This window comes from Tachyglossus aculeatus, chromosome 4 (genome assembly GCF_015852505.1).
Source record: "Tachyglossus aculeatus isolate mTacAcu1 chromosome 4, mTacAcu1.pri, whole genome shotgun sequence".
Taxonomy (NCBI): Eukaryota; Metazoa; Chordata; class Mammalia; order Monotremata; family Tachyglossidae; genus Tachyglossus; species Tachyglossus aculeatus.
Window position 1 is genome coordinate 83,366,811 of NC_052069.1, and position 12,347 is coordinate 83,379,157.

The following is a 12,347-nucleotide window of genomic DNA, read 5'->3' on the forward strand; positions in this document are numbered from 1 at the left end:
TCCATGTCCCACGTGGGGTTCACGGTAGTAATCCCCATTTTACTGAAGCCCAGAGAAGTGAGGTGACTTGACTGAGGTCATGCAGGAGACACTTGGAGTCAGGATTGGAACCCAGATCCTTCTGACTCCCAGGACCCAACTCTATCCACTAGGTGATACTGATCCCAACTGTAAGTTCGTTGTGGACTGGAAACATAACTGCCAACTTTGGGAGCTCTCCCTCCTCGTATCAGACAGACAGTTACTCTCTCCCTCTTCAAGGTCCTATTGAAGGCAAATCTCCTCCAAGAAGCCTTCCCAAACTAATCCCTCCTCTCCTCTTCTCCCGCTCCCTTCTGTGCCACTCCTACTTACTCCTTCATTCAGCATGGCTCAGTGGAACGAGCACAGGCTTTGGAGTCAGAGATCATGTGTTCAAATCCCGGCTCTGCCACTTGTCAGCTGTGTGACTTTGGGCAAGTCACTTAATCAATCAATCAATCGTATTTATTGAGCGCTTACTGTGTGCGGAGCACTGTACTAAGCGCTTGGGAAGTACAAGTTGGCAACATATAGAGACAGTCCCTACCCACCAGTGGGCTCACAGTCTAAAAGGGGGAGACAGAGAACAAAACCAAACATACTAACAAAATAAAATAAATAGAATAGATATGTACAAGTAAAATAGAGTAATAAATATGCACAAGCATATATACATATATACAGGTGCTGTGGGGAAGGGAAGGAGGTAAGTTCCCTCATCTGTAAAATGGGGATTAAGACTGTGAACCCCCTGTGGGACAACCCGATCACCTCGTGACCTCCCCAGTGCTTAGAACAGTGCTTTGCATGTAACAAGTGCTTAGTAAATGCCATTATCATCATCATCATCATCATCGTCCTTCCCTTCCCTGCAGCACATATGTACATCACTGTATTTATAAGTATGTATACATATACATATATATGTAATTTGTTTATATTAATGTTTGTCTCCCCCTCTAGACTGTGAGCTCTCATGGGCAGGGAATCTATGTTGTTATATTGTACTCTCCCAAGCACTTAGTACAGTGCTTTGCACACAGTAAGTGCTCAATAAATACGATTGAATGAATGAATATGTACATATGTACTTTCTCAACAACAATATGTACTCTCTGAAGGGCTTAGTACCCTCTCAGGGTCACATCTGGAGAGTTTCCAGTACTCTACCAGTCTCGACTAAGGGAGGGAGAGTCAAGCAGAGGCCTGTCCATTCCACTCTTAGCTTGGGCAGTGGCTAGAGAGTGGAAGGCAATCTGCTACAAATCAAGACTCCCTTATGCTGGGCAGCAGCGGCAGGGGAGAGAGTCGAGGGTGAAGACAAGTTTATTGTGTGGAAGGAGGCAATGGTAAACCGCTTCCACATTTTTACCAAGAAAACTCAATGGATACACTACCGGAACAATTGCAGATGGAGATGAGACGTGCTGGAAGAGATGTGTCCATGTTGCAGCTATGCATCGGAGACAGTACAGTGTCTTAGGACGGTGTCTTAGTACAGTGCTCTGAGTACAGTAAGTTCTCAATAAATAATCTCTCCCTCTCTAACTGTAAGCTCACTGTGGGCAGGGAATGTGACTGTTTATTGTTATAGTTCATTCTCTCAAGCACCAAGTACAGTGTTCTGCACACAGTAAGCACTCAGTAAACATGACTGACTGGATAAATGCCATTGATGATGGGCTTGGCATCAACTAAGTGATGATGATGATGGCATTAAGTGCTTACTATGTGCAAAGCACTGTTCTAAGCACTTGGAGTTTACAAGGTGATCAGGTTGTCCCACGGGGGGCTCACAGTCTTAATCCTCATTTTACAGATGAGGTAAATGAGGCACAGAGAAATGAAGTGACTTGCCCAAAGTCACACAGCTGACAATTGGCGGAGCCGGGATTTGAACCCATGACCTCTGACTCCAAAGCCCGGGCGCTTTCCACCGAGCCACGCTGCTTCTCAAGTGTAGGGGCCCAGGGCTCAGCACAGAGTAAACTTAATCTAAGATCCTCCCTCTCCCATAGAGTAGAGTAGTGGGCAGGGAGAGAGGGGAGGGGACTGTTGAGGCTATTTTAAGTCTTCCTTGGAAGACAGAGTGGCTCTGTCCCAAAACTCAAGTCTAAACAGAGTGTCAACTCTAACTTTTTGGTCTCCGTGGTTACCCAGTAACCACAGTCTCCAGTCAGAAGGACAGGGAAAATCAAAAATCTTAAAAAAAGAGGAAATAATCTCTTAGTATAAGTCCCTGAATTTTTTAAATTAGGTCAAACAGAAATAAAAAGACTCCATAACTATTCTTATTCAATGCCAAACAAAGGTATAGCTGTGACTGAAGAAGTATTTCTGAGGGAGACATTAAATGCGCAGCTTCATCAGCAAGGAATTGAGATCAATTTGGGTAACTGAGTCACAGTGAAAAGTAGCTCGGAGTCTGGGGGCAGGATAGTAATAATAATTATGGTATTTGTTAAGTGCTTACTATGTGCCAGGCACTGTATTAAGCACTGGGTTGGTTACAAGCAAATCAGGTTGGACACAGGCCCTGCCCTACACGGGGCTCCCAGCCTCAATCCCCATTTTACAGATGAGGTAACTGAGTCATAGAGAAGCGAAGTGACTTCCCCAAGGTCACACAGCAGACAAGTGGCAGAGCTGGGATTAGAATCCAGGACCTTTTAATGCCCAGGCCCGTGTTCTATCCATTACACCATGCTGCTTCTCCTAGCCTGACTATCCTAGGTGACATGCCTGTGGAGGAAATTTTGCGGGTGATTTTTCTCCAGAAGCAGCAGCATCTCTGGTTGGCTCCTAATATCCCCACCTATATAGTACTGGGGTAGATAAGTAGATAATAATAATAATGATAGCATTTATTAAGTGCTTACTATGTGCAAAGCACTGTTCTAAGCGCTAGGGAGGTTACAAGGTGATCAGGTTGTCCCACGTGGGGCTCACAGTCTTCATCCCCATTTTCCAGATGAGGTAACGGAGGCCCAGAGAAGTGAAGTGACTTGCCCAAAGTCACACAGCTGAAAAGTGGTGGAGCGGGGATTTGAACCCCTGACCTCTGACTCCAAAGCCCGGGCTCTTTCCACTGAGCCACACTGCTTCTCCAAGATCCTCCAAGATCTTGCTTCTCCAAGATCATCATCTTGGTCACACAGTCCGCGTCCCAAGTGGAGCTCACCATTTTAATCCCCATTTTACACATCCTTTTGCTCCCTTTTTTCCTCTCCTCCTTCCCATCCCCCCCGCCCTACCTCCTTCCCCTCCCCACAGCACTTGTTTATATTTGTACAGATTTATTGCTCTATTTATTTTACTTGTACATATTTACTACTCTATTTATTTTGTTAATGATGTGCATATAGCTATAATTCTATTTATTCTGACAGTTTTGACACCTATCTACATGTTTTGTTTTGTTGTCTGTCTCCCCCTTCTAGACTGTGAGCGCGTTGTTGGGTAGGGACCGTCTCTAGATGTTACCGACTTGTACTTCCCCAGTGCTTAGTCCATTGCTCCGCACACAGTAAGCGCTCAATAAATGCGATTGAATGAATGAATGAATATCCTGTAACTGAGGCATAGAGAAGCAATCAATCGTAGTTATTGAGCACTTACTGTGTGCAGAGCACTGTACTAAGCACTTGGGAAGTACAAGTTGGCAACATATAGAGACAGTCCCTGCCCAACAGTGGGCTCACAGTCTAAAAGGGGGAGACAGAGAACAAAATCAAACATATTAACAAAATAAAATAAACAGAATAGATATGTACAAGTAAAATAAATAAATAGAGTAATAAATATGTACATACATATATACGTATATACAGGTGCTGTGGGGAACGGAAGGAGGTAAGATCGGGGGGATGGAGAGGGGGACAAGGGGGAGAGGAAGGAAGGGGCTCAGTGTGGGAAGGCCTCCTGGAGGAGGTGAGCTCTCAGTAGGGCCTTGAAGTGAAGTTACTTGCCCAAGGTCACGCTGCAGAGAGGTGACAGAGCCGGGACTAGAACCCAAGTCCTTCAGACTCCCAGGCTTGTGCTCTAACCACTAGTTCATGCTGCCACTCTTCCTCCATCCTAGTGATGTCACCTAGGAGGGTTTCCAATCCTCCAAAGCCCCCACCCTGACAACTCTGCTCAGTGGCTTGGCAGTTTGGTACACCTACATTTTCAAAACTCTAAAGGAGAGAAAGTCACCTGATGGTGATAATGATGTAGGAGAAGCAGCCTGGCTCAGTGGAAAGAGCCCGGGCTTCGGAGTCAGAGGTCATGGGTTCAAATCGCGGCTCCTCCAACTGTCAGCCATGTGACTGTGGGCAAGTCACTTCACTTCTCTGGGCCTCAGTTACCTCATCTGTATTAAAACTGTGAGCCCCACGTGGGACAACCTGATCACCTTGTAACCTCCCCAGCACTTAGAACAGAGCTTTACACATAGTAAGTGCTTAACAAATACCATTATTATTAGTATTATTACTATGTAGGGCTGGCTGTAGCCCCAAATTCCCAGGACCCAAAGAGAGGAGCATGGGAAGATTTTGATCTTTTAAGAAAGAAATAATTCTGCCAAGAAAGGGTGGCAGAATGGGTAGTCATGAAAAGGAAATCCATGAACAAACAGTGGCAAGGAAGACTCTCTAGAGAAGCAGGTGTAGGCCCTCATACCCCATTGCCAGGCAACTTAAAATCCAGTGAACACCAAATTGTGGCATTTGATAAGTCAGCATCTGTGGTTGGGGACAGAAATTGAAAGTATAAACTACAATGCAATTTTAAGAGGACGTGCTGTTTTCATTCACCCACGCTGTCCCAAACCTCGATAACACAGAGAAGCAATAACTGACTGCTTGCAAAAGACGAATCGAGGCCAGACGTCTACAAAAAGCCTTTTTGACTAGGACAGGAGCCCATTAACCATTCCTCTGAAACCACATCTGGATCATGGGATGTCCGTAGAAGCCAACTCTCTGAAGTTGTCTGTTAAAGCAGAAGGGGATGAGGACTGGGGAGACATTTTGAGCTCTTCAGCGAAAAGGAGAAACGAAATTAAGCTAGGAGCCAGAGGGTTTGGACGGTAAAAAACTATCCCCTGGGCATTAGAATTTGGATCTGGTGGGAGGAGCATTGATCCTTTGGAGCCATTAGGGTACCAATTTGGCAATTAATCAATCAATGGTATTTACTGGGTACTTATTGTGTGCAGAGCACTGTACTAAATGCTTGGAAGAGTACAGCCCACTCACTTCACTCCTCTAATGCTTTTACACTCTACCTCGATCTCTTCTATCTTGCCACCGACTTCTCGCCTACTACCTGCCTCTGGCCTCCCTCCCTCCTCAAATCTGACAGACAGTGACTCTCCCCCACTTTAAAACCTTACTGAAGGCACATCTCCTCCGAGAAGCCTTCCCAGACTAAGCCCTCCTTTCTCCCACTCCCTTCTGCATCACCCTGACTTGCTCCTTTATTCATCCTCCCTCCAAATACTACAGCACTTATGTATATATTGGTAATCTATTTATTTATGTTAATTTCTGTTTCCCCCTCTAGGCTGTAAGCTCACTGTGGGTAGGGAATGTGTCCATTTATTGTTAATTATACACTCTACAGCACTTAGTGCAGTGCTCTGCACACATTAAGCACTCAATAAACACGATTGATTGACCAACTATAATATGACAGGGTTGGTAACCACATTCCCTGCCCTTTCCTGGTCAGTCAGTGGAACCCGAATAATCCAAATGAACGACTGGCAAGGGACAGTGGTTTGGCACTCTCTCTGTTGAATAGAGAGCTAAACATGTGTGGGTCTCTTTAGACATACCCAAATGTGGAGAAGAAGTATTAGGCAGGTGGCTAAATTTAGGACCCATGAGAGGTGAAGAGGACTGTATCCCTCCACGATGAAGCACTAACCTCACTTGGCCCCATTTACGGCAGGAAGGGCCATCTGAATTGGGTTTTGGCTTCTTTTGCATTCTTCCAAGTGCCTAGTACAGTGCTGTGCACACAGTAAGTGCTCTTTAAATACTATTGATCGATTGATTGACATGGGGTCTGAAACCAAGCTGATCTATTGGGGAAATAAAGAACTCGTTCAATTGGTTGTATCATTTATTTATTTATCAAATATTTATCTCATGAATGAGTTCTTTATTTCCTCATATCAATCAATTGATCAATAGTACTTAAAGAGCCCTTACTGTGTGCACAGCACTGTATTTAGTGCTTATTTAGTGCTTAGAGAAGCAGCATGGCTCAATGGAAAGAGCCCGGGCTATGGAGTCAGAGGTCACGGGTTCAAATCCCGGCTCTGCCAATTGTCAGCTGTGTGACACTGGGCAAGTCACTTCAGTTCTCTGTGCCTCAGTTGCCTCCTCTGTAAAATGGGAATTAAGACTGTGAACCCCACGTGGGACAACCTGATCACCTTGTAACCCCCCAGCACTTGGAACAGTGCTTTGCACATAGTAAGCACTTCACAAATGCCATCATTATTATTATTATTATTATTATCCATTTTCTCTCACCACTTGACAACAGACTTGGCAAAATGTGGTGGAATAGTACCCCATTTAGACGTCTTGCCTCAATCACCTTCCTGTTCATTCAATCATATTTACTGAGCGCTTACTGTGTGCAGAGCACTGAACTAAGCGCTTGGGAAGTACAAATTGACAACAGATACCGATGGTCCCTACCCAGAAACTTCTTTGCCTTCTGGTCTCCTGGAAATTTCCCAAGAAAGACAGTGACTGTGTCCCACCTGATTACCTTATATCTACTCCAGGATTTAGAACAGTGCTTGACACCATAATTATTATTATGGTTTCAGAAGTGAGCACGTGCCACTTTTCACCCCTTCCCCAGAGAAGCACCATGGCCTAGTGGATAGAACATGGGTCCGGAAGCTAGAAGGACATGGGTTCTCATCCCTGCTCCACCACGTCTGCTGTGTGGAGCACTTTATTAAGTGCTTAGTACATTGTTCTGCACATAGTAAGCGCTCAATAAATACGATTGAATGAATGAATGAATCCAGGCCCATGCTCTATCCACTACACCAATGTTCTCTCTCATTATCCGTCTGCGTATGTGCGTGTATCGCTTCAACCTTTTCTAATTCTCTCCCCTCCCCAATTCTCCCTATCTAACACCCCCATACATGAAGTAGAAAATCCCCTGCTCCTTCATGCGACACCAAAATTTACTCATTACAAATTAATGAAGAATTCCACTGCCCTAACTGGGTTTCGGTTGCAGCTTCGAGTCCTATGAAACAGAAGCAGGAGGGAGGGTTTTTGTTTGTTTGTTTGTTTCCTTAAAAAAAAAGAAAGAAACATCTCAGTTGATTCTCATTCCAGCAGGCGCACAGTCTCATCTCCCTGAGAACTCCCTAGGGCAGCCAGCTGGAAAAAGCCATGATGCTAATTCATTTGAGATTAGTCTGTTTTTCTTCTCCTGCTTCAGCTTCCATTTCCCCACTCCTTCGTGCAGTATCACTACTTGCTGATAGACTGGTTTGTAGCTGTAAGTTCCTTTACAATTCTCGTTGATCACTGGTTAGATTTAGCCTCCATATACCCTGGCGTTGGCTTGGAACTGGGAGAAGGAAAACAGGGCAGTGTTTCCATAGGGTGATGTATACATCCCCCTGAGAGAAGTATTATCTTCCCTGGCAGAAAAAGCAACTGAATCGTATTTGAGCCGACTCTCTCTCCCTTCTGCATCGCCCTTGTGCTTGGATTTCTTCTAGATTGTGAGCCCGTTATTGGATGGGGACCATCTCTATATGTTGCCGACTTGTACTTCCCAGCTCTTAGTACGTGCTCTGCACACAGTAAGTGCTCAATAAATACAACTGAATCAATTTGTACTCTTTATTCACCCCCAGATCCATAGCACTTATGTATGTAGCAGTGTGGCCTTGTGGAAAGAGCACGAGCCTGGGAGACAGAGGACTTGGGTTCTGCCACTTTTCTGCTGTGGCAGGCAAGTCACTTAATGTCTCCGTGCCCCAATTAATTTACCTGTAAAATGGGATTAAAGTGGTCCTACCTGAGTATCTTGTATCTACCCCAGCACTGAGTTCAGTACTTAGTACAGAGTAAGCACTTAACAAATACCCTTTAATAATAATAATGATGGTATTTGTTAAGCTCTTACTATGTGCCAAGCACTGGGGTAGATACAAGGTAATCAGATTGTCCCACATGGGGCTCACAGTCTTAATCCCCATTTGCAGATGAGGTAACTGAGGGACGGAGAAGTTAAGTGACTTGCCCAAGGTCACACAGCAGACAAGTGGCACAGCTGGAATTAGAACCCTTGTCCTCCGACTCCCAAGCCCAGGCTCTTGCCACTAAGCCATGCTACTTCTACTTTTCTTTAAAAAAAATCTTAATTTTAATGTCTATCTCCCCCTCTTGACTATAAACTCCTTGTAGGCAGAGAATACATTCTACCAATTCTGTTTTATTGTACTTTCCCAAGTGCTTAGTGTAGTGTTCTGTATATAGTAAGTGCTGAGTAAATACAATTAATCGATCACCAGAGCCACCAAAGTCAAGCAAGAAACCAGATCCTCATTTCCTACTCTAACCGCAGTCCCCCATGATTCATTCCCTTCCTTTTGGAGCAGCGTGGCTTAGTGGAAAGACCATGGGCTTGGAAGTCAGAAGTCATGGGTTCTAATCCCAGCTCTGCCACTCGTCAGCTGTGTGACTTTGGGCTAGTCGCTTAACTTCTCTGTGCCTCAGTTATCTCATCTGTAAAATGGAAGTTAAGACTGTGAGTCTCACGTGGGACATAGACTGGGACACAGACTGTGTTCAACCTGATTATTTTGTATCTACATCAGTGCTTGTACAGTGCCTGGCATATAATAAGTGCTTCACAAATACCATTTAAAAAATTCCTCTCTAATATTTGGGGTTAGTTCTTTGAAATGAGCTTGTATTTGCTATTTCCAGGTGGTCCAGATCTTTTTCACGATCATTATCATTTTCATCAAAGTGATTCCTTCAACCTTTACTCAATATTACAAAGCAGTGACTGGAATCTTGGGAGAAATTTAAGATGAGGTCCTTGTCCTTGAGAAGCTGACAGTTTATTAGTTGGAGGTGACTTAGAGTTATCAAATCAATGGTGAGGAGCTGAAGTTTGATGCGAGCTGTGATTGGGAGTCACTGTTGGGATTTTAGGAAGGGAATGAAGGGATCTGATTGCGAGAGAAGCTCCTCAGCCCCCCATTCCATTGGGATTTCCATCAGCCTCTGCTCTATCCTAGGAAGCAATAAATCAATCAACCAATGGTATCTATTAAATGCTCACTGTGTGCAGAGCACTGTACTAAACCCTTGGAGGAGTACCCTAGCGTTGGCAGACATGATCCCTGCCCTCGAGGAGCTTGCAGTCTAGTTAAAATAAATTACAGCTAGGAGAAGCAACAGAGTATAAACATACGTACATATGTCATGTGGAGTGGGCATCAAAGTGCCTAGGAGGTAACAGAAAGGTGAGAATGAATTGTCAGTCTTAGCTTTAAAAGTGAAATGGTTCCCGCAACTGTAATTTGCAGGATTTATAGAATAAGCCGTTAAAAGGGCAGGATTGTTTTTCATCCTTGATTAAATTGAAAAATCTTCTTGTTTGCCTAATTCCAAACCATATGTTGCTATAAGCAACGCTTACCATCAGTGTGCTGACAAAACAGCCAAATACCTGTTCCAGTTTGGGAAAGTGTTAGCAAACAGTAGTTATGGGTCTCTTTCTATACACATGTATTTGGAACAGCTGCAGCCAGCTAAGGTGCATTGAAGTGAAAACTAATCACTTTATTGTCCACATCATTGATTTACTGTACACAAACAGCAGGGACTATGAGCGTGAATGTCATCTTTAGCTTGTTTTTCTGAGGGCAGTTCGTCACACCAGGCTACACTTATGTTGGAGGGCCTCGCTGTTTTCTAGAAAATGTTTTTGTTTTCCGTGATGTTTTCTGAAAGTTAAAAAACCTGCCTTCACGGATGACAACGAAGCCACTGATGACAAGTTTATCAGTGAGCTGGGTGACTGAACTGACTAATGCATAATTGTCTTCCACATGAGGCACACGGAAGGTTCATTCTGAACATGGAAATAATAGATCCTTCACTTCGTATGCCCTATTCAGTGGAAGTCAAGAGAAGGAATCATTTTTCTTACTCTATCACTATCTTTAGTCCTCAGTGGCAAATGAGCTCTGGAGGGGGTTTTTATTATTTGTTAATTGTAAAGCAGGGAATAATAATAATAATAATAATGGCATTTATTAAGCACTTACTACGTGCAAAGCACTGTTTTAAGTGCTGGGGAGGTTTCAAGGTGATCAGGTTGTCCCACAGGGGGCTCACAGTCTTAATCCCCATTTTACAGATGAGGGAACTGAGGCACAGAGAAGTTAAGTGACTTGCCCAAAGTCACACAACTGACAATTGGAAGAGCTGGGATTTGAACCCATGACCTCTGACTCCAAAGCCCGTGCTCTTTCTACTGAGCCATGCTGCTTCTCTTAAGCGCTTATAATACAGTGCTCTGCATACAGTAAGTGCTTACGAAATACAATTGAATGAATTAATTGAAAAGCACTCACTATGTGCCAGGCACTATACTAAGCACTGGAGCAGATACAAGATAATCAGGTTGGGCACTGTCCATGTCCCGCATGAAGCTCACAGCCTCAATCACCATTTTATGAATAAGGTAACTGAGGCCCTAAGAAGTTCAGTGATTTGTCCAAGATCACACAGCAGACACCTGGCAGAGCAGGGATTAGAACCCAGTTCCTCTTACTCCCAGGGCCACACTCTTTCCACTAGGCCACTCTGCTTCATTTCTTTGGGCTTTGGTGCCTTGCCCCCTCCTACCTCAACTCACTTTTCTCCTTCTACAACCCAGCCCTCACACTTCACTCGGCTAGTGCCAACCTTCTCATTGTGCCTCCATCTCACCTGTCTCGCTGCCAACCCCTCGCCCACATCCTTCGTCTTGTCTGAAACACCCTCCCTCCTTAAATCCAACAGACAATTACTCTCCCCCAGCTTCAAAGCCTTATTGAAGGCCCATCTCCTCTGAGAGGCCTTCCCAGACTAAGCTCCACTTTTCCTCATCTTCCATTCCCTTTTGCATCGCTCTACTTGCTCCCTTTGATCTTTCCCTCCTCTCAGCCCCAAAGCACTTATGTACATATCTGTCATTTTATTTTTTTTTATTGATGTCTGTCTCCCCCTTCTTCTAAACTGTAAGTTCCTGTAGGCAAGGAATGTCACTGTTTATGTCTGTCTCCCCCTCTAGACTGTGAGCTCGTCATGGGTAGAAATGTGTCTATTGTTATATTGTTCTCTCCCCAGCGCTTAGTACAGTGCTCTGCACACAGTAAGCGCTCAATAAATATGATTGACTGAATGAATTAATTGTTGTATTTTATGTTCCCAAGTGCTTAGTACAGTGCCCTGCACACAGTGAGCATTGAATAAATACTTTTGAATAATAATAATAATGATATTTGTTAAGCGCTTACTATGTGCAAAGCACTGTTCTAAGCACTGGGGAGGTTACAAGGTGATCAGGTTGTCCCACGGGGGGGCTCACAGTTTTAATCCCCATTTTACAGAGGAGGTAACTGAGGCACAGAGAAGTTAAGTGACCTGCCCAAAGTCACACAGCTCACAGTTGGCAGAGCCGGGATTTGAACCCATGACCTCTGACTCCAAAGCCCACGCTCTTTCCACTGAGCCACGCTGCTTCTCCATGAAATGGATGAAAATGAATGAGTGAACTTCAATCACTGGATAAACCAGGCCATTGCCCAGAACCTGATCAATCAGTGCTCCCCAGCTCCAGGACCAGAAGCATGGTATGGTGGATAGAGCTATAGTGGATAGACCTTGGGCCTGGGAGTCAGAAGGTCATAATAATAATAAAAATAATAATAATAATAGTATTTGCTAAGCACTTACTATGTGCCAAGCACTGTTCTAAGCACTGGGGCAGATACAAGGTCATCAGGTTGCCCCACGTGGGGCTCACAGACTTAATCCCCCTTTTACAGATGAGGGAACTGAGGCTCAGAGAAGTGAAGTGACTTGCCCGAAGTCACTCAGGTGATAAGTGGTGGAGCCAGGATTAGAACCCACGACCTCTGACTCCCAAGCCCGGGCTCTTTCCACTAAACCATGCTGCTTCTCCAATGCTCCAGTGCTTCTAATCTAATCTTGACTCCACCACTTTCATTCATTCAATCATATTTATTGAGCGCTTACGGTGTGCAGAGGACTGTACTAAGC

The 12,347-nt window shown here is 44.4% G+C and overlaps 1 non-coding gene across 1 annotated transcript; it reads left to right on the plus strand.

The window, feature by feature from the left end:
- The first annotated feature begins 1,150 nt into the window (after nt 1-1,150).
- On the plus strand, nt 1,151-1,288 carry LOC119927693. The gene has a single exon (XR_005450671.1). It is a non-coding gene; the product is annotated as a small nucleolar RNA SNORA7 (small nucleolar RNA).
- Nucleotides 1,289-12,347: the final 11,059 nt, after the last annotated feature.